A 27461-nucleotide genomic window follows, 5' to 3' on the forward strand; every position below is an offset into this window, starting at 1 on the left:
TATACGATGTTGCAACCTTTTTGCACATGTGTTGCATCATTCCACGGGATCATTCCACCCATTGAATGGCGTCCTCCGGCCACGGAATTACCTCTAGCCGAGTAGCAGGGTTTAGGGTATCCTCCAACCCATTCCTAATTATGTTGTCCCATGGTCCTAGAAATTTGCAACTTCGTCGGCGTTTCATCATTAGAACGAATGATCCTTAGGATAAAACCTTAGATCATTTTATGCACGAACATCCAATTGATTCGATATTCCGTGAACGTATGTAAGATCTTTGGGTTTGCGGGTTTAGACTTGGCAACAAGTGTAAAACTAGGTCGAATTCTTAATGCACTAAACCCTAGTTAATACTTGGGATACCTATCATATCGACTGAGCCATGCCCATATGAATCCCTTGTGTTTTAGGTTACTTAGACAACTCAATATACTTGTATTGCGACAAGGATGAACCTTCTAAAGGTAATAAACTAAATCTAATGGAGAACAATAGTTACAACTACACCAATACGCGTGAACATGCGATTTATTGCTTTTAGGCATCACATGGTTCACGATAACTTTATCTTTCCTTGGTGTAGTAAAAATGCATGATAATCTGGATACTAACTTTTCCTAGGACCTACTAGGACTTACATCAATAATCATACCTACAACCTTGTTGTCTATACTTTAGCATCTTATGCTTTGACTCCTAAATGCGGTTCCTAATGAATGACATTTTTCGCATGACGACTATGCAATACGCAACATTCTCCTAGCTACGAAGTAGTCAATGAAACTCATACAAAGCTAGTGTTAACTTATTCCATTTTACATGCTATTTGCAAGTCCATAAGATCATTTTCGTACTCTATTATTTCTTTTCGGATAATATCTTATGGGTGTTAACCTTTCCTCAAGAAATCATTACGAGGAGGATGTTGCCTGACATGCGGCACACGCTTATTTCTACCATGTCTAGAAACCAAATGCACTCATCAATTTCATTTCTTTTGCCTAAGAATATGTGTTTAGGCTCATTACTTTGACAATGTACTAAAATAACTACATGCAACTAGTCTTCTAAGACGGACAACTCGTTTCAAATTCATGACATATTTCAACCTTGCCTAATGTTTCAAGAGATACTTTATCAAATATTTTTTTCCAATTTCCACATGTATTAAAATTAAGCGTAAAAATGCAATTCCCTTTATGAACTAAGCGCGCCTAATCATTTCTTTATGCGAAAATAACTCGAAAGAACCTGGACTTGAGGGCTCGGGGAGATATCCACTTGTATACTCGGAGATGAACCTCCCGCAGTCGCATCTTGTGTCCTTTTTGGGGCCATCGTAGGCGTGGTCTCGGCTTCTGGTTAGCTTTTGCGGTCTACGAATTGACTTGCCTCGGAATGCAGCCTTCCGACCTTTGCCTTTTTCCTCGTATGCGGAAGATTCCTTTGCGGGATGGCGCTTGCGGCAAAGGGCTTTAGGAGTTCTTTTAGGAAAAACTCGAGTTGGCACGGAATTGATTCACGGATGGCTTGAGGGCTTTGAAGTCTTTTTGGTGAAAAGTATTTTTCCATGGGTCTTGTGGGGGTCTTTACGGGCTTCACCTTCTCCTCTTCACAGTCTCGGGGAGGGGGGTATGAATGGGCCTTTGGGAAATGTGGTGGGAAGGGGGCTTAAGGAAGCCCCCTCTTAGAAGCTTCTAAAGAAGCTTCTACAGGCCACGTGGGGGGGGGGGGGGGGTCGTGATCCAGGCGGGGCGGCGGTCCGCGGCAGTCTGGCGGGCCCGTGGCAGTGGCTGGCGGACTTGGCGGGCTGGCGGACTAGGCGGACTAGGCGGACTGCAGCTCGGCGGCTCCCTCAGCACGGAGACTGTAACATGTCCACTAGAACCATTCCGGACACGTCTTAGCAGTTGGTATCAGAGCGAACCAACAAAGGACTTGTTTTAGGAGATTTTAATAAGAGGGAGTAAAGCAAATGTTGTATTCCAAACATTTCCTTACTTTGATTGGTGTCTTTCAGAATTATGAAGCATGGAACAAGTTCTTGGTGTTCCGGATCATGTTTATGACTGCAATGCACTCTCCGCATTATAGGCAAAGAATTGAAATGATGAACATCCTAGACCGCATTTACAATCCATCACCTGTGTACGTGGAATGGAGATGGATGGGTGTTATAGGGGTCTATTACATAACTGCCTATCAACCTGCGTACCTTCAAATTAACTTGAAGAGAATCAAGTGGATGGAGGATTTGAAGATCGTAAAGCTGTTCGTCTTTATTGAGGCTCATGCAAACGCAACCCTACAGGTTGGAGATCGAAGGGTTAACTAGAATAAGTATGTGTACGGGGAAGTGACTCAAAGAATCCTTGCCGACCGAATCAAGGTTTTGGGGCGTCGTGAGAAGAATGGATATCGAAGGAAGAGATACCCTAATCTTCCAATGAACTATCGATTCCTGAAAATCGATGATCCTAATCCATACTACTACTCAGTTCCTGTAGCTGAATGCAATAATATCTTATTCTCCCTGAATTAATGTATTAACTTGTACCATCGGTCCAAGGAATAATTGTACCCCGAAAGGGCTATGCTGATATGAATGGAATAAAACTTTTTCCCGATTGTCTTGACTATGAATATTGATAAAGAAGTAAAGTGAATTGGTCACTTGGCTGAAGGAATACGGGGACGCAGTTCTGAAGAGTTAACAGAACTCCCACTTCAAAGAGAAGTAGATCATGAGATCAAGCCAGTAATAGGAGCTGTGCCAATTGTGAAGAGAACCTATGGAATGTCTATATCGGAAGCAATTGAGTTGAAGAAACAACTCAAGCAGCTGTTAAGCCAAGGCTACAGCAGTCCTAGTAGTTCCCCATGGAGAGCTCCAGTCCTATTCCAGAAAAAAAAGAAGATGGAACACTTCGACTATGTATTGATTACCGTGGGTTGAATTAATCAACAGTTAAGAACAAATATCATGTTCCTAGAATAGATGAGCTTTTTGATCGCCTTCAAGATGCAAAGATCTTTTCCAAAATTGACCGCAAGTCAGGCTACTATCAAATCAGAATCAAGGATGAGGATATTCCTGAAACGGCTTTTAATACAAGGTATGGACACTTTGAATTCTTGATTATGTCATTCGGGCTTACAGATGCACCTGCCACTTTCAATAGATTAATGCAGGATATTTTTAGACCATATCTTGATGATTTTGTGCTTGTCTTCTTCGATGACATTTTAATCTATTCTAGACAGGAAGAAGATCATGAACCCCAATTACCGATTGTGTTGGAGACAAATGAGGACTCATAAGTTGTATGCGAAAATGAAGAAGCATGCATTCTTCAAGCATCAGATTAAATACCTAGGAGGAATTTCAGTAGACCCAGCCAAAGTCAGAGATGTGCTTGAATGACCAATACCAGTATCTGTCAAGGAGATACGTAGTTTTCTTGGCTTGACAGGATGGTATAGGATCTTTATCAAAAACTATGCTTTGATTGCAGCACCTTTGACAGAATTATTGAGGAAGCAAACGTCCATTGCATGGTCAACTGGCGAACAAACTAGCTCTGATAAGTTAAAGCAAAGATTGGTGTTAGCACCGATCCTAAAATTTCTAGACCACAGCAAGGAGTTCGAGGTAGTAACTGATGCCAGCCTGCTTGCCTTAAAGATATGTGCTCATGTAGAAAAATCATCAGTATACTCTCAAGGAAATTAAAGAGTCACGAAAGGAATTATGCCACGTAGAATCTAGAGTATTAAGCTGTCATCCATACTCTAAAGTTTTGGAGACACTATCTGTTGAGAAATAAGTTCACTCTAGTAACCGATCATAAGAGTCTCGAATGGATTTTCACCAAGAACAAGCTCAACATGAGGCAACGTCGGTAGATTGAAGTATTGGAGGAATATGATTTTGAGATCAAGTACCGACCTGGAAAGGAGAATGTAGTGTTGATGCACTCAATCGCAAGGCATTCCTTAATGCACTAATCTTGCAAAATCTATCAATAGCTAGATCTTTAGCTACAGAGGTAAACGACCTAATACTTGAGCTAGCTAGGGAGGAAGGATGCCATGATCTAGCCTATCAAAGGACGCTAAGGGAAGTCTCTATCAAAGACCAGGAACAAAAGCTAAGAGGCTAAGTATTGTGAATTCTCTATCAGTAGTGGACTTGTCTACTAGAGGACGAGAGTATGTATACAAGCAAGCCGGTTATTTAAATGGAAGATATTGTGCAAAGCTCATGATTTCACTTTCACGGGACGTCAAAGCTGCAAAGGATAGACAGAAGGCATACACGGATTTGAAGTGACAAGATAGAATAATTGGGGAAGGAGACATGGTCTTCATTCACGTATGCCCAGAGATGAGTTCTCTATCCTTAGGAGATTGCAGGAAGCTAAGTCCAAGGTATTGTGGACCGTACGAGATCCTTAAGTGTTTAAGACCTAATGTTTATAGACTGCAACTCCCTGAAAAACCTAAGGGTTCATAAAGTATTCTATAACAGTCTATTGAATGATGAAGTATGTACCTAGCACTAATCAGGTACTTGATGACCAACAGATTGTAATGCCTAGTCAAGGAGTCTTTGAACTAAGGCCAACAAGATTTTGATACTAGGAATGAGACAACTGAGATCCAGAACCTTGAAAGAATGCCTCGTCCAAGTGGAAAGATCATCCTAAGGAGGATGCTACCTGGATGGATGAAAGCTCTCTCAATCTTCGATATCCCCAGTTTATCTCGAGATGAGGACATCTCGATTCTTCTAAGGGGGAGAGAATGTAATATTTCCGCGTACCATGTACGATAAATATTAACTTGCCGCACGTCGTATGAATCTCGCACGAGCATTATCACTAGTGCCAGTCGTTGAGTTATAGCTACACGCGGGGAATAGGGACATTCCATCGTACGAGAATAGGGCCGAAGGATTCAAACCACCTAACCCCGGGAGAACAATCTCTTGGGAAGAGGTCAAGAGGATAAGGTAAGGTTTTTGCAAATTTTTTTATTAATTCCCCCAGCCGATTTGTGGCCTGGGGAAAGGGGATGGGCAAGTGGAGATGAGGGGGAGAGGGTCATGCAACTGACCACGTGGGGGGACCCCTCACCCCCCCTATGCTATATAAACACCCTCTTGGGAGCTAGAGGGGAGATAGAGGAGACGGCCGTGGGTCGTGAGAGGAGAGGAAGGCCATCACACTGTCGCGCCGCCGAGATGAGTGGAGACTCCGCTCTGTTGGGTCGCCGTGAGGGGAGACAGAAGCTGGTGGGAAGGCCGACGGGGAGAAAGGAGGTATTGTGAGGAAGGAGAGGAGTGTGTGAAGGGAGGCTGCTGTGTGCAGGAGGGGCCGTAAGGGGAGGGAGCTCGCGGGCTGCAGAGGAAGGCCGTGGTGCTGCAGAGGGAGCTTGCCGTGCTGCCGCAGGAGGTCGCCAGCTCGCCGTGTCCAGCCCAGTCCGCCGCTACAGTCGCCAACTGGCCGCCACGCTGTCCACCAACCTCTTCCACGTGGACCTCTGGAAGCAGAAGCTTCCTAGAAGCTTCTAAGGAAGGGGGGCCCTCCTTAACCCCCTTTCCCACGACAACTCTAAGGGCCTTCCCAAAAAGCACCTTCCCACTACTTCTTCTCCAAGAGCCTATCCACACACACACGCCCCGGGAATTCAGAAGAGTAGGAGGCGTCACGGGGAGCCTTCATAAGCCATTATTTTTACCCCGGGACGCAATTCCCCTTCCCCGTTTTATCACCACACAACCGTATTAGCCGGTGTAAGCCCTCCTCGCGGATTCCCAACACAAGACCTTCACTCCGATCACCCATAAGCCTTCTAGGCTCGGATTCAAAGCTCCGTTCCGCTGGAACCTCCAAAAGTCCAATTTCTTCCCTTCGGATTTGGAAGAGGAAGCCGTAAGGCCTTCCTATCAAAGTTGCATAAGCTCCCTAGACCCAGGGCTTGTAGAGAAGAAGAGGGGTTCGTAAACACCCTTCCACAATATCTTTTAACCTCGGGACCTTGAAGAGATGAAGGGGTAGCTTACGAGCCTTCCCACTAATCACTTACAAGGCCGGTCCTTGGATTTTTGGAAGAAGAAGAAGAATTCTAAAGCCCACTCTTGCAAGGCCCATTCGCAAGAGCCCTTTTCCACGGACATCATCGTAAGGCCCACACAAAATCCTCCCTAAAATCCGGAAATTCAAGGTGGATTAAAGCTCTCTTGTGCAAGGGATCTCATAAGAACCCTAAGGGCCGCCAAGGCAAATTCCGCAAATCGGAACTTCGGTCAAGGAAGCCATATAACAAAGAGAGTTGCGCATACAAAGGAGGCGAGCCAAGGTCATAAGATTGCAAGCCAAGGCAAAAAGTTGAAGTCCACAAAGGCTAGCTGGAGATCGAATTCGCGATGGTCTCTAGGAAGATCACAAGGTGCGATGCGGAAGGTTCAACCCGAGCATACGTGGATATTTTCCGGAGTCCGCAAGTCCAGGTTTTATCTATTTGGATTCCACACAAAAGTATTGAATTATTCACGATAACTTCACGGATTAGAGGCACTCATGCATGTCAAATGCAACTAGTCAAGTTAAATGCAATTAGGACATAAATTGGCTATTTGAACATTATTAGAAATAGCTTAAGATATGGAAATTGATCATTGGTACGTTCAAAGGAATGAATGAAAAGAGCATAAGGTGTCTATGCATTTGTAGGACCTTATTAGCAAGTTTCCTTTTGTGCATTCTAAAGTGACGAGCCGAGGACAACTGTTGCTCATTACAAGGTTGAGGTTATTGAGGTACACCTTTTTACTAGGTATGGGAAGATTAATGGCATATCACCTTGTTAGATAAATCTTCCTTATAATGATTCATGAGTAAAGTTAACACCATAAGATGTTATTCGAAAAGGAATAGAAGGGCACAAACATGAACTATGGACTTGCAAGTGGCAGGTTTATTTGATGTAAATCCTAGTAGGACCTAGGAAAGTTAGTGTCCAGATTATTAGGCATTTTTACGTTACCAAGAAAGGATGGGGTTATTGTGAACCATGTGATGCGTTGAAACAGTGAATCACATGTGTTGGTGTAGTTGTAACTATTGATCTAGTTTATCACCCTTGGGAAAGGATAGGTGTTTGCCTTGAAGTAAATGACCAGACAATAAACTAAAGCGACATGGTCGTTGGAACCTACCACAGCTAAACATTAAAGTATGGGTAGGGTATGACCCTAGCCCAAGAATGATAGGAATCTTGCCAAGTTGCAATTGATTCCGGATCGAATGCGGGTTGCATTCGGAGAAAAGGAGCCACTCCTTAACAGTTTGCCAGCTAAAAGACCACTGAAATTGATTGTGCTTGTAACAGTTTAGAAAGGACTGTTTGCATTGTTTGCTCAATGAACTAAAGGATGAAAATATATTTAAATACTTCAGGTTGGTGCCTGAGAGGCAGCTCAGTTACCCCCGACTGCCTGCCTGACCCTAACCAAGGGGGTTGTGAACCGCGCCGGGAACGTGGACCGAACCCGCCGTGAGAGGTCTCTCCATTGAGTTCTGCTTGGAGCAGGAGGACGCTTGGGTGCCAGGGGGGGCTCTGGCTGTAAATCCCTCGCCTCCCGGCCCTGCACAAGAGACTAACGTGACTCGGGATTGGATCTCGAGGCCCGCATACTAGTCTACGGGCGGAAACTTGGGATAGTAATCACAGGAAGGATTACTGGATAGCCTACGGGCGGAAACTCCTTGTATTGCAAAGATAAAAGGATAAATGATAATAAAGGAGCTGTTTGACATTGTTTTCTTTGTGTCCGTGATAAGATTATGTGAAGGAACCAGTGCTTAACAGGGTTAATCAAGGAAGCTGTTTGTTATATGTCAAACTAATGTGGTAGGTAATTACATAACTAAAACAAACTGAGGAAAGTGCGGAGGATGGACCATGGGTCCGTCCTACGGATGGGTGGTCCCGGTTAGCCGGGAACTTTTCTCAAGGTCTTCCACGAACAGGAGGGTGATAATCAGCATCAAAGCAATTAACGAGGAAAATGACCAAACAGTGAAACCTAAATTCAGGTCGATCCTAAGTGGGAACGGCCAGAATGCTTCCGCTACGTGGCAGACTCGGGAAGACCTAGATTGCAAAACCCGTAACATTCCATGGGAGTGTCGGGCGGAGCTTTCTAGACATCCTTCCCGATGGACTGCTAAGACGTGTCCGGAATGGTTCTAGTGGACACGTTACAGAGACGGCGACCTCCTCCAGCACGGCGTCCTCCTCCAGCTCGTCCAGCACACCCTCTAGCACCCTCTAGCTAGGGGGTGTTTATATAGGCCTTGGGGGGGGTGGGGAAGAGGGCCTCCACACACGTGGAGGACTCCCCCTTATGCAGTCCGACTTTACTCTACCTTGGCCATCCCCCCTCCACACTCCCTCTCCCCCAGCCATGCATCGGCTGGGGGAAGGGATAATAATTAAAAAAATTTGCCTTGAATTTATCCCATTTGCCCTTCCCAAGCGGTTGTTTCCTCGCGGCTTTTACGGTCTTCAACCCCGGCCTTTAATTCTCGACGTGGAGGCCTCATTTTTGAGCATGCATGGTGTGGATGAGGTTACCAATAATTACGAAGTAGGGAATACCGTTGCACAGGGTTTACACGGCGTGCGGTAAGTTAATATTTACGGTACGCGGTACGCGGAAATATTACATTCTCTCCCCCTTAGAAGAATCGAGATGTCCTCATCTCGAGGTAAACTGGGAATATTGAAGATTGAGAGAGCTTTCATCCATCCAGGTAGCATCCTCTTCGGGATAATCTTTCCACTGGACGAGGTATTCCTTCAAGGTTCTAGATCTTAGCTGTCTCTCCCTAACATCTAAGATCTTATCCGATCTTAGTTCAAGGACTCCTTGACTAGGCATTACAATTTGTTGGTCATCAAGTACATGATTTGGGTTGGGTACATATTTTTTTAAGAGACTGATATGGAATACATTGTGAACTTTTAGGTTATCAGGAAGTTGCAATTTATAGGCATTGGGTCCTAGGCATTTGAGGATTTTATACGGTCCACAATACCTTGGACTTAGCTTCTTGCATTCACCTAGAGATAAAGAACTCTTTTTCGGCCGTACACGAATGAAGACCATGTCTCCTTCTCCGAAGACCCTCTCTTGGCGTTTCAAATCCGCATATGCCTTTTGTCTATCTTTGGCTGCTTGTATGTCTTGTCTTATTGACCTTATTTGGTCATCCATGTCCTCCAACATTTGTCTTAAGCTTCCACCCTTAGGGTAGGATCAGAAAAATTTAGGGGACTTCGACAATCATGACCATACAATGCCTGGAAAGGCGTCATTTGAATGCTCTGCTGGTAAGAAGCATTGTAAGCAAATTCTACTAACGGCAAGTATTGAATCCACCTCTTCGGCTCTTGACAGCAGTAAGCCCTAAGCATATCCTCAATGATTTGATTTACTCGCTCTGTTTGTCCATCTGTTTGGGGATGGTAGGCAGTGCTAAAACAGAATTGGGTTCCAATAGCTTCAAAGATAGCTCTCCAGAAGTGTGAAGTGAAAAGAGAGTCTCGATCGCTAACGATCCTTCTAGGTAGCCCATGTAGCTTGAATATTTCTTTGATAAACACTCTAGCAATGTCGGAGGCTTTATAGTTTGTCTTTACTGGAATCAGGTGTGCAACCTTAGTAAGCATGTCAACTACAACCATAATGGAGTTGTACCCTCCTTGGACTTGGGGTAAGCCCACCACAAAATCCATACTGATGAATTCCCATTTCATTTGGGGAATGTCAAGTGGTTGCAATTTTCCTGGCATCATGACATGTTCAGCCTTGATACGTTGGCAAGACAAACATTCAGTGACATATTTGAGGACGTCACCTTTGAGCCTCTCCCAATGATAGCTCTTCCTGACTGTATTGAGAGTTTTTGCATAGCCAGGATGTCCTGCGAAAGGGGAGTCCTGAGCTTCCCATAATATCTTTTGCTTAAGTGACTGACTTGTTGGTATACATAACCTTATTCTATAGTAAATAAGTCCATTGTCAACAGAAAATTCATGATACTTGGCCTGTAACTTCAAATTCTGATCCTTGGTAGATATTTCTTTTATCATTGCTTGGTAGGCTAAGTCATGGCATGCTTCCTCTCTAGCTAGTTCGAGTATAGGGTTGCTTGGCATAGATACCTTTGTGGCCAGAGATCTGGCCGTTGATGGATTCTGCAAGATTAGGGAGTTTAGGAATGCCTTGCGACTGAGTGCATAGGCAACTACATTCTCTTTCCCTGGTCGATACTTGATTTCAAAATCATATTCCTCCAATACTTCAATCCATCGACGCTACCTCATGTTGAGCTCGTTCTGGGTAAAAATCCATTTGAGATTCTTATGATCTGTTACTAGAGTAAACTTATTACCCAACAGGTAGTGTCTCCAAAGCTTTAGAGCATGGATGACAGCTAATAACTCCAGATCATGCGTGGCATAATTCTTTTCATGACTCTTCAATTTCCTTGAAGAATATGCTACGGGATGACCTTCCTGCATAAGAACACACCCCAAGGCAAGAATGCTGGCATCAGTTACTACCTCGAACTCCTTATTGAGGTCAGGAAGTTTCAGAATAGGTGCCGATACCAAACATTGCTTCAATTGGTCGAAGCTATTTTGCTCGGGAGTTGACCATGTAATGGAAGTCTGCTTCTTTAGTAAGTCGGTAAGAGGTGCTGCAATCAAAGCATAGTTCTTGATAAAGACCCTATACCATCCTGTCAAGCCAAGAAAACTGCGTATCTCTTTGACGGATACTGGTATTGGCCATTCAAGCACATCTCTGACTTTGGCTGGATCTACTGATATTCCTTCTGATGATACTATGAATCCTAGATATTCAATCTGACGTTTGAAGAATGCACACTTCTTCATTTTTGCATACAGCTTATGAGACCTCATTGTCTCCAAAACAATCCGTAGTTGAAGTTCATGATCTTCTTCTTGTTTAGAATAGACTAAAATGTCATCGAAGAAGACAAGCACGAAATCATCAAGATATGGTCTAAAAATGTCCTGCATTAATCTATTGAAGGTGGCAGGTGCATTTGTAAGCCCGAATGACATAACCAAGAATTCAAAGTGCCCATATCTTGTATTGAAGGCTGTTTTTGGAATATCCTCATCCTTGATCCTGATTTGATAGTAACTTGACCTGAGATCAATTTTGGAAAAGATCTTTGCACCTTGAAGGCGATCGAGAAGCTCATCTATTCTAGGAATAGGATACTTGTTCTTGACTGTTGATTGATTCAGCCCACGGTAATCAATACATAGGTGAAGTGTCCCATCTTTCTTCTTCTGGAATAGAACTGGAGCTCCCCATGGTGAGTTGCTAGGCCAGATGTAGCCCTGATCTAACAGTTGCTTGAGTTGTTCCTTCAACTCAATAGCTTCCGGAATAGACATTCTATAAGGTCTCTTTGCAATTGGCGCAGCTCCAGGTATTAGCCTTATTTCATGATCAACTTCTCTTGGAGGTGGAAGTTCAGTTAATTCCTCAGGGAATACGTCAGCGTATTCTTTTAGCCAAGAGGGACCCTCCTGAGACTCTTGCTTTTGATCTAACTTGTTGAGTTTGATCAAGTAAATAGGTAATCCTTTCCTAACCCCTTTTATGATCCGCGATACTTTGGCTAACTGGATCCTTGGCACTCCTGCCTCACCATGAGTTGTAACAAACTCTCTTTCAGAGTTTCGAAAGGAAACTTGGCCCTTTCCACAGTGGATGTGAGCGTCATTAGGCTTAAGCCAATCCATCCCGAGTAGGCACTCATGGATACCTAAATTCATGACTCTGAATTTGACTGAGGTTTTCTTTCCTCCCAGATAGAACTCCTCCTTAGCAGTTTGCCTAGCACAAGTTACCTCACGACCGTTTGCCAACTCCACAAGTAGGGTAGGTGCTTCTACTGTGGCTATTCCTAATCTCTTAGCACACGCTGGTGAGATAAAGGAATGTGTACTGCCACAATCAATCAAGGTTTTGAAACCTTTACCTTGATAGTCCGACGGTGTTTGAATTACTGAGAACTGGCGATTCGGCCCCTTCTTGTGTAAAGCAGCATGGACCGTCGCTCTTTCGAATTCCGCTTCCATAGTCGGATCTTCCTCTTCCTCTGCTTCACATCTTTGCCTATTGATAATGCAGGCAGCTCTTCCTCTACCACGGGTGGCGGCTCCTTGACCGCGCCCTGCACCTTGACGGAGTCCTTCGCTAAGCTTGGGACATTGCCTTTTGAAGTGACCGAGTTCATTGCAGTGGAAACATCGGATGTTTCGGCCATTACCGTGAGTAGGAACAAAGTTGTTGACGTTATTTGTCCTTGCTTTCTTCGTTTGTCCCTGATTGTGGCCTTGAACTCTCTTAACCTGGGGTCTGAATGCTCCTCTGTTCGGGTCGCTATAAGACCAATTCTTAATACCCCTTGGTTTAGCTTGCACTTCCTGAATTATAGGTGCCGCTCGAATGAGTGCATCCTGAAGATCTTATGGACGCATAGATTCGAGACGGGTATTTACAGGTGGATTTAAGCCTGCGCAAAATTTGGACACCTGCTGTGTCGTGTCCATTTGTGGCGCATACTTTAAGAGTGAGACAAACTTAGAGTAGTATGCGTCAAGAGTGAGTCCTAACTGTTTTAGCTCATAGAACTCATTCATTTTCTGAGTACGATATGCGGGTGGCAAATATCTCCCTTGCACGGCTTGCTTTAACTTCTCCCAGGTAACGGACCCCTCTGAAATCCCTTGATCCCTGCACCATTGTTTCCACCATAGTCTGGCTTCACCGGTGAGTTTTAATTTGGCGAGCATGGCCTGATTGGTAGGTGCAGTGCCAGCTGCTTCGAAGTAGTCCTCCATAGATTCAATCCAAATCTCAGCGTCCGACTGGACGAATCTGCCTCTCCCATCAAACTCGGGTGGCTTTATTTATTTGAGGAGGAACTTCTTCTCCTGGATCACAGTAGTACTTGATGTAGGGGGCGAATTTGGAACCTGTACCTGGGGTTGTGCCTGGAGTAAAAGTTTTCTTAACATTATTATATGATAATTGACATTAGCTTATCTTTAGTTCAGCTAATTCGTAACTCATGAAGCAACTTAACTTTTTGCAACAATCCTGATGCACAATCGGATAGTGATAAAAAGAAGTCCTTATTTATATTTATATGGCGTAGCCTCATACAACATCTCGAGTGATGATAATCCAATCATTACATTTAGTTTGGGGAGAACAACATTGTATTGGATTTGTCTACAGGAACTGTGTAATAGTAGGGTTTTGGGTCATGAATCTTTAGGAATCGATAATTAATCGGAAGTTCAGGATATCCTTTCCGCTGGAATCCATACTTCCCATGGCGGCCCAATACCTTAATCCTATCAGCTGGAATTACACGGGTTACTTCCTCATATACATATGAGTTCAATTCAACTCTCCGACCTCGAATATGCAAAGTCGAATTTACGTGAGCTTCCACAAAAATGAACAGCTTCACGATTTTCAAATCTTCCAACCACTTGATCCTCTTCAGGTTGGTCTGTAGATAAGCGAACCGGTGGACAGCTATGTAGTAGATTCCTGAAGACCCCGTCCATCTTCGTTCTATATATAAAGGTGATGGGTTATAAATCTGCTCCAGGATGTTCATCATTTCAATTCTCTGCCTATAATGCGGAGAATGCATTGCAGTCATGAACATGATCCGGAACACCAAAAACTTGTTCCACGCCTCGTAGTTCTGCAAGACAGTATTGAAGATGAGGAAATGCTTGGACAGGAACAATTTCTTTACTTCATTATTAATGAAATCTCATGAAAAAAAACTCCATTGTTGGTCGGCTCTGATACCAACTGTAACGTGTCCACTAGAATCCTCTAGGACACGTCTTGGCAGTCCATCGGAAGGCTGTCTAGAGAACTCCGCCCGGCACTCCCATGGAATGTTACGGGTTTTGTAATCTAGGTCTTTCCGCGTCTGCCACGTAGCGGAAGTGTCCTGGACGTTTCCCACTTAGGATCGACCGGAATTAAGGTTTTCTAGTTTGGTCATTAGCTAGCGGCAACTAGCGTCAGACCCGAGCGAACTACTTTACGCAGAAACGCCAGGTCTGAAGCGGATTCACGCTGCACTTGGTTCAAGGAGAATGGGAAACGAGAGGGATGCAAGGCTCGACCTCTCTGCCATAAGGCATAGTCCCATTCCGTTCCCCTAAAACAACGTGAATCGGGTAATAGTTAATTCTAAGTCATTGTTCTCGTTACTTGTTTCGGTGATGACGATCATCCTCTGTTCGTTGAAGACTTTGAGAAAAGTTCCCGGCTAACCGGGACCACCCATCCATAGGACAGACCCATGGTCCGTCCTCCGCACTTTCCTCGGTTTGTTTTAGTTATGTAATTACCTACCACATTAATTTGACATATAACAAACAGCTTCCTCGATTAACCCTGTTAAGCACTGGTTCCTTCACGTAATCTTATCACAGGACATAAAGAAAACAATGCCAAACAACTTCTTTATTATCATTTTATCCTTTTATCTTTGAAATACAAGGAGTTCCCGCCTGTAGGCGTATTCATAATCCGCCCGAAGGCTATCTAGTAATCCACCAGGGATCATTAATCCAAGTTTCCGCCCGTAGACTAGTATGCGGGCCTCGAGATCCAATCCCGAGTCACGTTAGTCTCTTGTGTAGGGCCCGGAAGGTGAGGGATTTACGGCCAGAGCCCCCCCTGGCATCCAAGCGTCCTCCTGCTCCAAGTAGAACTCAACGGAGAGACCTCTCGCGGCGGGTTCGGTTCACGTTCCCGGCGCGGCTAACAACCCCCTTGGTTAGGGTCAGGCAGGCAGTCGGGGGTAACTGAAGCTGCCTCTCCCTTCAGGCCTTCAACCTGAAGTATTTAGATATCTTTTCATCCTTTAGTTCATTGAGCAAACAATGCAAACAGTGCTTTCTAAACTGTTACAAGCACAATCAATTCCAATGGTCGTTTAGCTGGCAAACTGTTAAGGAGTGACTCCTTTTCTCCGAATGCAACCCGCATTCGATCCGGAATCAATTGCAACTTGGCAAGATTCCTATCATTCTTGGGTTAGGGTCATACCCTACCAATACTTTAGGTTTTGTTGTGGTAGGTTCCAGCGACCATGTCGCTTTAGTTTATTGTCTGGTTATTTGCTTCAAGGCAAATACCTAACTTTCCTTTTCCTTGGCAATTATTTCCCAAGAAAAGTGAGTAACAGGATGATTACTCATCCTCTTGTAAGTTAAATTCTTTCAATAACTTGCCAACCTCATTTCGAGAGATGACAAAACTCTCTTGTGGACAAATCTCAAGTCTATACGATGTTGCAACCTTTTTGCACATGTGTTGCATCATTCCACGGGATCATTCCACCCATTGAATGGCGTCCTCCGGCCACGAAATTACCTCTAGCCGAGTAGCAGGGTTTAGGGTATCCTCCAACCCATTCCTAATTATGTTGTCCCATGGTCCTAGAAATTTGCAACTCCGTCGGCGTTTCATCATTAGAACGAATGATCCTTAGGATAAAACCTTAGATCATTTTATGCATGAACATCCAATTGATTCGATATTCCGTGAACGTATGTAAGATCTTTGGGTTTGCGGGTTTAGACTTGGCAACAAGTGTAAAACTAGGTCGAATTCTTATTGCACTAAACCCTAGTTAATACTTGGGATACCTATCATATCGACTGAGCCATGCCCATATGAATCCCTTGTGTTTTAGGTTACTTAGACAACTCAATATACTTGTATTGCGACAAGGATGAACCTTCTAAAGGTAATAAACTAAATCTAATGGAGAACAATAGTTACAACTACACCAATACGCGTAAACATGCGATTTATTGCTTTTACGCATCACATGGTTCACGATAACTTTATCTTTCCTTGGTGTAGTAAAAATGCATGATAATCTGGATACTAACTTTTCCTAGGACCTACTAGGACTTACATCAATAATCATACCTACAACCTTGTTGTCTATACTTTAGCATCTTATGCTTTGACTCCTAAATGTGGTTCCTAATGAATGACATTTTTCTCATGACGACTATGCAATACGCAACATTCTCCTAGCTACAAAGTAGTCAATGAAACTCATACAAAGCTAGTGTTAACTTATTCCATTTTACATGCTATTTGCAAGTCCATAAGATCATTTTCGTACTCTATTATTTCTTTTCGGATAATATCTTATGGGTGTTAACCTTTCCTCAAGAAATCATTACGAGGAGGATGTTGCCTGACATGCGGCACACGCTTATTTCTACCATGTCTAGAAACCAAATGCACTCATCAATTTCATTTCTTTTGCCTAAGAATATGTGTTTAGGCTCATTACTTTGACAATGTACTAAAATAACTACATGCAACTAGTCTTCTAAGACGAACAACTCGTTTCAAATTCATGACATATTTCAACCTTGCCTAATGTTTCAAGAGATACTTTATCAAATATTTTTTTCCAATTTCCACATGTATTAAAATTAAGCGTAAAAATGCAATTCCCTTTATGAACTAAGCGCGCCTAATCATTTCTTTATGCGAAAATAACTCGAAAGAACCTGGACTTGAGGGCTCGGGGAGATATCCACTTGTATACTCAGAGATGAACCTCCCGCAGTCGCATCTTGTGTCCTTTTTGGGGCCATCGTAGGCGTGGTCTCGGCTTCTGGTTAGCTTTTGCGGTCTACGAATTGACTTGCCTCGGAATGCAGCCTTCCGACCTTTGCCTTTTTCCTCGTATGCGGAAGATTCCTTTGCGGGATGGCGCTTGCGGCAAAGGGCTTTAGGAGTTCTTTTAGGAAAAACTCGAGTTGGCATGGAATTGATTCACGGATGGCTTGAGGGCTTTGAAGTCTTTTTGGCGAAAAGTCTTTTTCCATGGGTCTTGTGGGGGTCTTTACGAGCTTCACCTTCTCCTCTTCACAGTCTCGGGGAGGGGGGTATGAATGGGCGTTTGGGAAATGTGGTGGGAAGGGGGCTTAAGGAAGCCCCCTCTTAGAAGCTTCTAAGAAGCTTCCAGCTTCTACAGGCCACGTGGGGGGGGGGGGGGGTCGTGATCCAGGCGGGGCGGCGGTCCGCGGCAGTCTGGCGGGCCCGTGGCAGTGGCTGGCGGACTTGGCGGGCTGGCGGACTAGGCGGACTAGGCGGACTGCAGCTCGGCGGCTCCCTCAGCACGGAGACGGCGACCTCCTCCAGCTCGTCCAGCACACCCTCTAGCACCCTCTAGCTAGGGGGTGTTTATATAGGCCTTGGGGGGGGGTGGGGAAGAGGGCCTCCACACACGTGGAGGACTCCCCCTTATGCAGTCCGACTTTACTCTACCTTGGCCATCCCCCCTCCACACTCCCTCTCCCCCAGCCATGCATCAGCTGGGGAAAGGGATAATAATTCAAAAAATTTGCCTTGAATTTATCCCATTTGCCCTTCCCAAGCGGTTGTTTCCTCGCGGCTTTTACGGTCTTCAACCCCGGCCTTTAATTCTCGACGTGGAGGCCTCATTTTTGAGCGTGCATGGTGTGGATGAGGTTACCAATAATTACGAAGTAGGGAATACCCTTGCACAGGGTTTACACGGCGTGCGGTAAGTTAATATTTACGGTACGCGGTACGCGAAAATATTACAGACCTGTACACCCTGTTTATGAAAACCCACCTTTGTTAGAGGAAGAGACTGAAATACTTGAACCTGAAGCTATCATAGATACTGATTTTATGACCACTAGAACTAGCCAAAGATATTCTAGATATCTAGTTAAATTTAAGAACCATACTGTAGAAGAAGCACAATGGATGCATGCTAGAGACTTAAATGCTTTCCCCACTCTCTTAGCTCCACATTGAGCTAATAGCAATTGAGGTCAATTGCTATCCCACCCCGGGGGTATGATGCTAGGAGGCATATTTCATGGTGGATTCCGTGCCACGGTGGATTCTGTGAGGTTTTACGGTGGATTTCGTAAACTTTGATGACCAGGGCTCTTACACAAAGTGGATTCTTTGTGCGAGAAGTTGATGGGGATGCCTGTCCTTTTTGGGCGTTTCATTAATTTAGTGTGTACATGGGTGATTCCATAACAGGTGATTCCGCAAAGCATATTTCACGGTGGATTCCGTGCCACGGTGGATTCCGTGAGGTTTTACGATGGATTCCGTAAACTTTGATGACCGGGGCTCATACACAAAGTGGATTCTTTGTGTGAGAAGTTGATGGGGATGCCTGTCCTTTTCGGGCGTTTCATTAATTTAGTGTGTACATGGGTGATTCCATAGCGGGTGATTCCGCAAAATGCATATTAAATTAATAAATTTTTATGAGTTTAGAGTGCGCACTCGTAATAAATTAAGGTTAGGATTGATTTCTAACCAGTTGATTTATTTATGTAGCTGAAGACTGCTAGGTATTCACTTTTGTCGGTTTAATTGTATTATTTTACTAACGATTGTGAATGCTTCAGTGGATGTGTAGAGATAGCAGTAGTGGCAGAGGAAAGCATTGGAGGATAGCGAGTATTCGATTTATCATTTATATTTTGATGGGCGCATACCTTAGGCATGGTGCCTATATTTTGTCATGCCTATTTATTGAGGCGTTGGATATTTATTATTATTTTGTATGCGCATGGGCGCACGATCATGTTATTTGTACTTGGACATTGTATTGGGCATGCCAGACTCTTTGGGCACCGTCCGTTAGCTTTATTCCTATTTTGTGCTAAAGCAAAGTCAAAAGCTAAAAGCTTGCTATTTTGTAATTTGGGCTATTATTTGAGCTTGAAGATGATTAATACATAAAATACATGCTTTGTGGAGCGCTCACACAAGGCATGGGGGGGAGATTGCACCCAATTGGTCTCTTGTTCATGTCGTTCATGCTTTTTACATTGAAATTTGTGCAAAAAGTAGAGTTCTATTGTTTTTCGGGACCTTCCGGCATTCACTACGCGAGCGTACAGCATCCGATTTGCACACCAGTACTACAATAATTTCTATTTGTAAAGATGATCTTTAGTTGATTTAAATTCGTTACACTTGCTAAGAATGCATAGAGATCTTATGCTCTTTTTTTGTTTGTTTCATTGAAAAATACAAATGATCGAATTCTTCAATCGTAGCTATTTCCTTTAAATTAGCCAAAGTATTTCAATCGAAAAAGTGCATCCTAATTCTATAAATGATCCATGCACAATTGTAATATTACGACGTAAATCAAAACTAGGAAGAAAACCTAGACTTGTGGTGAATTGTCCACATGGATGTTAGGAGATGATCCTCCTGCAGTTGCGCCTTGTGACTTTTTAGGAGCCATCGCGTATTCGACCTTCTTGCCTTGGCCGCAAACTTATAATCTTGGCCCATTTCCTACGTGAAACTCCCTTTGAGATTCGGCCTCCTTGACCGATTGCACCGTCTTTCGGAATCGGGCTTTAGAAGGCCTTATAGGCTTGTGGGAGTTGAAATGGGAAAGGGTTTAAAGCCCAGCTAATATGGCTTTTGGGGATTGTAAGTAAAAGGGACGTGAGAAATTCTAGATATAATAAGCCTTCACGAAAAATGATACAATGGTTTTAAAAGGCTTGTGTGGGGAGGGTTCTAAAAGGAAATCCGGGGTTAAAACCTTGTGGAAATGCTATGAAAAAGGCTTAAAACCTGACTAGTATGAGCTTTATGGGGGATGCAAGGGAAAAGGTTAATTCCCGAGGATGCAAGGGAAAGGCCTTAAGTCCGAGGGTGTAAAGACCGCTTTGTAGGGCCAATGAAAAAAGGGGTTTTAATATTGGCTATTGTGGATCCACAAGAAGGGGGTTTTTAAAAAAAGAAAAGAACCCGAGCTGTGGTGGTATTTAAAGGGGATGCAAGGGGAAAAAGAAGGTGCTTAAAAACTCAGGGGTAATAAAACCCGCTTGATAAGGCCTATGAAAGTCCAATGAAGGGAGCTTGAATTTGACTTTGTGGAATGAAAGGGGGAAAAAAAAGGGGGCTCAATTCTTGGGGAAAAAAGGCAAGGGAAAGGCTTTATTTCCTGGGGTAAGAATCCCTTTGTGTAAGAACGCAAGGGGGGAAAGGGGGCTTAAAGGGCCCCCCCTTAGAAGCTTCTAAGAAGCTTTGAAGCTTCTAAGGCTTCTAGCCTCAGCACGTGGTAGGACTTGAGGACGCCGGCCAACTAAGCAGGTGGTGGCGTGTAATGGCTTCTGACGTTTGGCAGCGGCGGCTCGGTCTTCAGACGGTGGCTTCTCCAATCGGCGGCAGCTCCTCCCTCACAGCGCGGCACACAACGACGACCCTTCTCTGCCTCTCTCTCCCTTGGCCTGGCAGCATCCCGGCCTTTTTTTTCTTTCTTACTCCCCCCCACAGGGGGTTTTTATAGGGTAGGTCCCCCCCCCCTCACAGCGCGGCAGCTCCTCCCTCACAGCGCGGCACACAACGACGACCCTTCTCTGCCTCTCTCTCCCTTGGCCTGGTAGCATCCCGGCCTTTTTTTTCTTTCTTACTCCCCCCCACAGGGGGTTTTTATAGGGTAGGTCCCCCCCCCCCCCCCCCACACGGCCTGATGCATGGTCTATCCCCCCCGCACGTTGTAAACTTAGTCATCAATGCCATACCCCTCTCCTCCAACACGGCCTTTGGCTCGGGAAAGAAGGGATAATTAAAGAAAAAAATTTGCCATATATTAAATCAATTTCCTCTTGACCTCCTCCTAAGAGGAGGTTCACATGAAGATATATGGTTTCTCTTATCATGGGACCTAAAACGGGCCGGCACTGGCTCATGTACTAGCCGGACCTCTATCATGCGCTCAACAACCCCACGGCCTCACGGCCAGGAGCGTGGATGACACATACATCATCTTCCTAAACATCTTGCATTTGTATCACGTCTCGTAGTCCAACTCTAACCCAATTAACACTCCTCAGAGGGAATCCCAACACATTGCCAAATAGCACGAAGTACAAACATAGGAGGTTCTCCCACGGCTGACTGCCGCTACCTCACTGCGACTCTCCTACATCTTGGGGATTGGCCCCTCGATGCATCGCTAAACATATATAATACAATATCGCACATATTTCCACTCAAGGTACCAATTAGTCGTATCCAGGATGTACCATACCTCACTTTACTTTCCCTAGACCCAACGCCTAGACTACAGCTTGGGACAACCTTACTCACTCAACGTTGGTCACGATCTAGAGAATACATGCGCTATGCATGCAGGAGGTATTGTCTGATACCTTTTATCATTTTATGCTTCATGCAAATTGTGTATGTCCACGTGCTCAAACAAAGAAAAATCAGCATTGTGCTTAGTGCAAAAGCATTCTTTCAATGAATTTTGACTATCGCTTGTATGCGGCGTTGCATGAACCTAGCACCGAGGAGACCTCGTGCTACTAGATCCTTATTTTAAATTAACGATCGATCTATATGATATGCATAGATGAAAACAATCAGAATTTTCTTTCTCTCAGCACTTAAACACCACTCTCATCCTCTTTACCCCCTCACCGTTTAGATTGTGCACGATGCATAGGTTTAGGGTAATATTTTCCATGTTTTTATTGTATAAAACGCCATAAAAACTCACTAAAACATAAAGGTAGGGCTGAACTGAGGCTAAACCTCATACTTCAGACCCCCCATACATTCACAAATATGCTTCTTATTTTTCCTTAATTTTCGGCACTCAAAACCTATTTTTTTCCCTATTTTTCAGTGGTTTTTTTATTTTCCTTGTATTTTTTGTAATATTAAAAAACTAAAAATACAAAATGAGTTGTGGGCTATGGCCCTTAGGTTCATTAGCAGCAACAACACAAATTTAGTTGGTGTGTCTTATTATATTTTCCATTTTTATATCAAAAACACCTAATTTTTCCCTATTTCCTGTGTTTTACGGGTTTTACACCATTAATTTCAATCTCACAACACTTATGATTTTCTGATTTTCTGAGCATAAACTGATCAAACTCATAGCAAGCAACATCATAATGCATAATCATCCCATGGGAACAAATATTCATGAAGCAAATTGCATAAAACATCAATTTCCTTTGTAAAAATGAGATTACCGTTCTTTGCGGATTACGGGTTTTTATTTGCCATGTCTCGGGACTGATTTCCAGCAGCCATTAATGCTCATGACAACCCACAATCAGCAATCTTCATTCCTCTTGCACCACGGAGCAATCCGGTCTTCATTGGACAAGCATCCGTCATCCATTCTTCTTCTTCTTCTTCACCACATGAATCTGCCCTTAGGAGAGAGAGAGGGAGGAGAGAGAAACACTGATTTCTGTTCTCTTCATTCAGGCCGCCATTGGACGGGTGAAGACAGGTGATAAGATTGGCCAAGAAGGAGAAGATCAACCCCAAGATTGGTTGTATGGGGTACTCACAGCCTGCCATCTCCATCTCCATCTCCATCCATGGAGGCGCCAAAAAAATGGCGTGAAGATGGCGCCCTCTTCCTCCATTCTCTCTCCACGTTTTTTCATGCTTCTTGATCAAAAATTTGAAGGGGGGGTTAAAATGTCCCAAAGGGCACCCCTTTTGGTCTTCTCCAATGTCCACCTTTTCATATCTTGACCATTTGTTGGCCATTTCCCCGTCTGGTGTCCAAATCGAGTGCTGTAAATTTTTGCGCGTCCAGCTTGACATCCCGCATTGGCTAGCAACTCTTAACAACCCGTACGGCAGTTTGAAAAATTATCAAAAATCAACAAGTGTCGCTCGGGCGTCTTTAAAGCACTTGATGCTTAAAATCATCCCAGCTGGAGCCGCCGCCTTCGACGTTGAATATTTTTTCCTTGATATTTGTAATTTTTAGCTATTTTTAAGCACTTCTCAGCATCAAAACTCCGCTCTCATTGGCGACCATGGGATAGAGCGACTCAGCCCGTCAAATCCTACAATAGATCTGTACAAAAAAACCAAAGGAAGCATCAAGCTGATACAAAATAGATACATATTAAAACACATCACAATGCTCACCCTACCCCCTGACAAAACCAAGGCATGACATCCACAAGGAGTAGGCCTAGCATAATCTGATAGAAGGTCCGAAGCTAGTCACTAACAAACTGCTCCAACACGGTCAAACTAAAAAGAACTATCAACGAGGTTGCCCTAAGTGGTGGTCTGAACTACCTGTCTAACTAAGGACAACACAACCAGGAGCTCCTACTAGGCGAGGACTCCTATAGCCGGATCAAGAAGTATTTTCTTTAACACATTGCTTCTTTTAGGTTTTTATTTTATTGACATACTCAGGCATGTAAAAAGGAGGGAGCTGAGCATAGTGACCCAAGGAGAACAAGGCATCGGCCTCAGGTCCTGTCTCAATACCCAAGAACCTACCAAGCCCTCGCAAGGCGATACTTAATCCTTTTCTGACGCTCACTTTTATTTTCGCTCCAACCTTCCTTAATTTCTTCTTTTCCAGCAAGATGCCTCCCCTAGGAAAACAAGGCATCGGCCCTAGGTCTGACTCGTCCCTAGGAACCTACCAGGCCCTCACAAGGCAATGATCAAATGCTTATAAATTTTCCTTTCTTTTCTTTTCTATTTTTGCAGGGGTTAGAACCCCTTTTTACACACCTTTGTATATATTTATTGTCTTTAAGATATTCAGGGTTTCTTTTCCTTTATCCTCATTTTTCCTTTTTCGGCAGGCTTCTCTAACTGCCTCAGAACTAACAAGAACTCCTGGAACAGCTGCCTAGCAGGCTAACAGAACAAGGTCACTAGGACCCCCTTCTAAAACAGGTCTTTCAATGCTTGACAATGTCTTTACAGGAGGCAATGACTACTCAGACCTCCCTTCAGACATACTGAGTCTAAACTTGGGACTTCATGCCTTGGACGCCGGTCCCCAACAAGAAAAGAAAATCCCCCAAAAAGTACAAAGACACATATAGCAGAAAAACACGATACTCATAAAGGAGACATATCACCTGGATAGGGCCATGAGAAGCTTCCACACAACAAAAGGCTCCTTCCAAGCTCTTCTTCGAACCTGTCTAGCACAGAACTACAACAAGAAACTATTAACTGCACCCATACTAAACAGACAAATGGCCCTCTTGGCCTAACGGCAGCTAGCCTTCCTAGCTTAAAACTAGATAGGTCATTGTAGTCCACGTAATATTGATATCCTTGGCATATACATCACACCCTATCAGACTACCCAAGGTGCCAAGGATAGCATATCATAGGTCAACTAACCCGATGCTACTCATGCAAGTTAGCTAAAAGCTTGATCTTATATTTTTTTATCTTAGGTTTTTTTTTAAAAAAAATTATAGAGATACAAGTCCAAGCCTTTCCACAAATAACTCATCAATAAGGCCGATCCCTTCTTGGGCACTATGAGCTGAATGAACGACCTCCATAGGCTCGCATATCCCACATTTATTGTCAGCCGAATAAACTGGTCGTTCAAGCGGCTGAGTGGCTCCTTTGGCAGAAAGAATCATAGCTTTGTACTTATTCGAACCTCCCTTCGAACCTCCCCTATTTGGGTTTTCACATAAATCAGTGCTACGACCCAAACTAGGTAGAGCTTCAAGCCTAGGCACATCACATGGGTGTATCCCAAGGCAGTCTGAAAAATTATCAAAAATCAACAAGTGTCACTCGGGTGCCTTTAAAGCACTTGACGCTTAAAATCGTCCCAGCTGGAGCCGCCGCCTTCGATGTTGAATATTTTTCCCTTGATATTCGTAATTTTTAGCTATTTTTAAGCACTTCTTGGCATCAAAACTCTGCTCTCATCTTACTTTGATCTAGTGTATGCAAATCATGATACGTCGTATACACTTGCATTGTCCGTATTTTTAATGCCGACATTATCATTGCCCGAGACTTCACACGGCCTCGTAATACTTTCAGCGGAAATATTACACAAAGTCATGCAAGGGCAGGATGAAAGAGTGGCCAAGAATGTTACCCTTTACATAGTATTTTTCTTAATGCCAAGGGTAGCATAGACTATTTCAATTCTTTTGAAACAAAATTTCTTCCTTCATTAGATAATATTGAATTTGGACATCCATGCCTTGTCACTGTCTCTTTCAATAAAAATATTGCTATAACATTTTTCGTCGCTTTTAAAATAGCTCTTGCCTCACACCATTTTGTAGCAATTAGGAAGAATCTATTTCTATTTAATGATTCTATAGTGGCTCTAGTATGTCCCAAACAATGAGCTCAAATGCATGCATAATGGTAATAGGCTCTAATAATCCTTGTGGTTTCATGGAGGGATCCTTCACCTATAAGCATTTTGTACAAGACTATAAGACATTATGCATTGTGCCTCTCAAATTTGGCCAATAGTATCTTTCTTTGAGAAGTCCTAAACATTTATGACAACCCAAATGTCAAGAAAAAGGATGAGCATGGAAATATTCAATACATTTCATTTGCAAACTTACTAGAACGTATGGTCACATCAATTCACCTAACCAAAAAAAAAAGATTATCTTTGATGATAAACCTTTTTGTTGCTTTCACATTGCTACTTGTTCTTATTTGAGCTTTAAGTAAGAGATTTTGTTATCTTTCTCCTATAATTGAGCCAACATTTGATGATCAATGAAATCAACTTGCACATTTTGAATCTACATGTGTGTTCTTGTTAAGAAAACTACTATGCCATTAGCTTTGGCTTTGACATATTAAGTTCAAAATCATAATTTTTTAGTGTCAAAACCCATAAAAAAAATTCTACAAGGAGGGTGTTGCTTCTTAATCATAGCCACATGGGTTGATGATTTGTTTCTATTGGAAGAGAGGGAAAGACAAAGAGTGGAGCATAACCCATGAGCATCAGCTCTTCTTCTTCTTCTTCATTATTCCATTACTCGACTACCAACTAAAAGTGAGACTTACACTAGGTTTTACTAACCATCATCTAACTATGGTTAGATCAAGTCTACTACACCGACTTATTCAATGACACACACATGTACAACTGTATCCAGCTAATATCGGTACGTCACACAGACATAAAGAGAGATGCGGTGGAGCTTGATTTCTAACACTCCCCCTCAAGCTCAAACCATCTGCAATACTCCAAGTAGCTACCTAAAATAGATGAACTTTTCTTTACCAAGTGATTTGGTAAAAATATCCGCTACCAGGTCTTCAATCCTCACATGCATCAAGTCAATTTTCTTTGCTAGTATCATCTATTTGATGAAATTGTAATGTACTTCAATATGTTTAGATCTTGCATAATGGACCGGATTGCTTGCAAGCATCACAATGCTCATATTATCACAATGCAACTTCACTTTGTTGTCCAAGTGTATGGCCAAGTCATTCAACAAATTCAACAACCAAACATCTTCTCAGGCCACTAAGGCCGCACCCCTGTACTTAGCTTCTATACTAGACAATGCAACTGTATGCTATTTTTTACTTTCCCAACTGATCATGCTACTACCCAATCCAAATGCATATCCACTGGGTGACCTCCTGTCATATGCACAACCATCCTAGTCAACGTCAGTGTATCTTATCAAGTCAAGGGGTTTTCCATATGCATAAAACAACCCATAATCAATAGTACCCTTTACATATCTCATGATCCTCCTGACTGCATCCAAATGCCATTTGCAAGGCTTCTACATGAATTGACTAATCAGCCCCACAACATAGCTCAATTTAAGTTGCGAATAATAATCAGGTAGATCAAGCTGCCCACCATCTGTCTATACATGGTAACATTCTCTATCTCAGTCCCAACATCTATCTACAGCTTGAGATTTTGATCTAGGGGTGTATCCATAGCCTTACATTCAGCCACACCATACTTCTGTAACATGTCATAGGCATACTACTTATGCAATAACCATATGTCTTGAGGCATAGATACTAGCTCAATTCCTAAAAAGTATTTCAGCTCAATGAGATCTTTGACTTTGAATTCAGCCTGCAACAATGACTTTATTTCAGCAATTCTGCTCTCATAATCTCTAGTAATGATTAAATCATCCTCATAGACAACCAGAAACACATAGCCATGATTTGTCTTCTTCACAAATAGACTGTGATCTGCATCACCCAATCTAAATCCATGGTGCTATAAATAACTGCTAAATCGAGCATTCCAAGCTCTGGCTGCCTATTTCAGCCCATATAATACCTTTTTTAGCTTGCATACATGTGTCCAAAAATCCGAATGCACATAGCCTTCAGATTGCTCCATATAAACTTCATCTTGTAAGTCACCATTCAAAAATGTATTTTTTACATCCATTTGCCATAAATTCCAACCTTTAGTTGCTACCAATGCAATGATTGTTTTGACTAC

This window comes from Lygodium microphyllum, chromosome 8, assembly GCF_053477565.2.
Source record: "Lygodium microphyllum isolate KBCC chromosome 8, Lygodium_microphyllum_v1.1.10, whole genome shotgun sequence".
Classification (NCBI taxonomy): Eukaryota; Viridiplantae; Streptophyta; class Polypodiopsida; order Schizaeales; family Lygodiaceae; genus Lygodium; species Lygodium microphyllum.